The sequence below is a fragment of the Apis cerana genome, unplaced genomic scaffold (assembly GCF_029169275.1).
Source record: "Apis cerana isolate GH-2021 unplaced genomic scaffold, AcerK_1.0 scaffold3_AcerK, whole genome shotgun sequence".
Taxonomy (NCBI): Eukaryota; Metazoa; Arthropoda; class Insecta; order Hymenoptera; family Apidae; genus Apis; species Apis cerana.
The window spans coordinates 192,501-195,000 of NW_026893561.1; the positions used below are offsets into that span (position 1 = coordinate 192,501).

General features: G+C 44.3%; 1 non-coding gene across 1 annotated transcript; it reads right to left on the bottom strand.

Annotated features, from left to right (window-relative positions):
- Nucleotides 1–855: 855 nt before the first annotated feature.
- LOC133667755 (5.8S ribosomal RNA) lies at nucleotides 856–1,009 on the bottom strand. The gene has a single exon (XR_009833358.1). It is a non-coding gene; the product is annotated as a 5.8S ribosomal RNA (ribosomal RNA).
- Nucleotides 1,010–2,500: the final 1,491 nt, after the last annotated feature.

Here is a 2,500-nt window from a genome sequence, read left to right on the forward strand (position 1 = left end):
TAGATTCAGGAAATTTCTCTTCCTCTGCGCGGAGATGCCATAATTTGTCGTCTCGAAAAGGAAAAGAAAAACGAAAGAAAAGCCTCGCCAAAGAGAATCGTACTCGTCCTCATCTTACGTATCCTATTATCTCCGTGGAGTCTTCGATCTCTGGTACGAAAACGTATCGCTTAAGGACTCGCGTGCACGTTGATGTGACGGTCCAGCGGATAGTTCCGACAGAGTATGACACACACGAAGGAACGGAGTGGGTATTCCGATTCCTGGGGCTCTTCTCTCTCTCTCTTTTCTTTAACAATCTCGACGAACGGCAATCATCACGCGCCATCAAGGGATCTCTCTTCCCTCCTCTCTCGATATTAAACTCCCATATTTTATCCTTTCTCACAGTATCGCAGAAATATTAATTTCAGACGACGTTAGGGGCGCGGTATGTAATCGTGATCCAAAGACGGACGAATCGAAGCAGTGGCGGGTACGAAATAACGTTGAAAACGAGCACGAAGCGGTGAAACACGGGCGGTCATCCGTTACGTAAAACGGACGACTCACGACACCGAGAACACTCACGCAGGTCCGTGACATTTTCATTGTTACATACCACACGCTAGCACATGCATTTCGATTCTGTAGTCTCGGTCACGACCGCGACGAACGCCAACGAACGTCCAACAATCGCTCGTACGTCGCGCATCTTCCTCCTTGTAACTTGTCCTTTCCTCGATTTTTGACACCCGACTCGGAAACGTTCGATTTTAAAGAACGACGGCGGGGATTACAAAAAAGAGAGAAAAAAAGGATCAAATGTACGAAGAGTAACGATACGCAACGCAAGCAGTATTTGGGTTACGTGAACGACCCTCAGCCAGGCGTGGTCAGGAATTGTATCCGTGGACCGCAATGTGCGTTCGAAATGTCGATGTTCATGTGTCCTGCAGTTCACACGTTGACGCGCAATTAGCTGCGTTCTTCATCGACCCACGAGCCAAGTGATCCACCGTTCAGGGTAATCGTATTTTTCTTTTTATTTTTTATATTAAGGAAACGACGAGGATACCCCGATACTGAATCCTTTTTTTTTTTTTAAACCGTCGCTCAACCTGGAGAGAACGACTCTTCTTCGAAGCATGGTCGCAGAGCCCATACGCTTAAAAAATTCGATATTGAAAACTATAATTCGTTCAGGTATATATTGCATTCTCGATAAAATTCGATGGGATACGAATTTCGGTTGGCCTCGAGCGGTCTTACCTCCCAATTTCCGAAGCGAATATCCGCTAACGGTACGGGTGTCCGACTCACGACACGATGGCCTCTCTGTATAACCGAACATAATTCGATATTCCCCTCTGAACGAACAACGTTTCAACTTTTAAATAAGAAGCGATAAAATCGGGCTCACGTCGACGCGATGCATCTTGGTTTCGCCGTTCTTGGTTTCGTCGGTTTAAAGCTTACAACGACGACGACCATCACACCATCCACCCATGGGTAGGAAGCACGATTCGAGAATGATTATAGCGTATAAGAGAAAAGAGGTCGAACTGGTATCCATCGAAGAGAACGTCGCGAAACAAAGTTCGACGGCGGCTCGTCCATCCTTCGATTTCGTTTTACTATCGACGCGCTACTTGTCCTTACCGCTTTTTCGATTATCATTATCTCGACAGCTTCGTTCGATCCCAAAGTCTTGGTGTGCGGTCCTCGTCCATCTCCCGTTTTATAACGGGAGCTCAGGCAACGAAAATAAAAAAAGAGAAAGGAGGTACAGAAATGTGAATTTGGTACTTTTCTTGCACGTATCTATATACATACACATACGCAACGCACGCATATACGTTCATAAAGACGGCGGGTCTATTTAAAAAAGACCTCACGCAAGCGCCTTATTGTGTTGTCAAGCCATTTGTCATTTTTTATTTTGTGTTTTCAATATATTTCAGTAGGGACGTAATGTTATTAAAGCGGCGGGTCATTTAAAAATTCGACCTCACGCAAGCGCTTTTTTTTCTTTTTTATCATTTTGTATATACCATTATGCATATACATACGTGATACGTACACGTACGTGCAAACCGTACCTTTATAAATCTTTATTAAAAATATACATCATCGAGACGGCGGATCGCGTCCGTATATGCATCCGTAAACGCACACACGACGACGACGATCTCACGCAAGCGTCCCTTTGTATCTTTTTGCGTACCATAACGACATTCATCTCGTCGAGACGGCGGGTCCGTTTATTCGATAAATAGACCTTCACGCAAGCGTCTCTTCGAGCTTATTTATCGTTATTCCCTCTCTCTTCGTGTCGAATTTTCGTGTCTGGTAAGAAAAAAATTCGAAAATGATCGAAATCAACGGATACAACGGACGGAAGGGATTTCTTTTTCTTTCCCTCCTCACGTAAGCCATCGTTCCGTGATTTCATTATTCGTTCGATGTACAAAGTACATTTTGGTATTTAGTAATGGAATCGAAATTCCATTTTATCCTT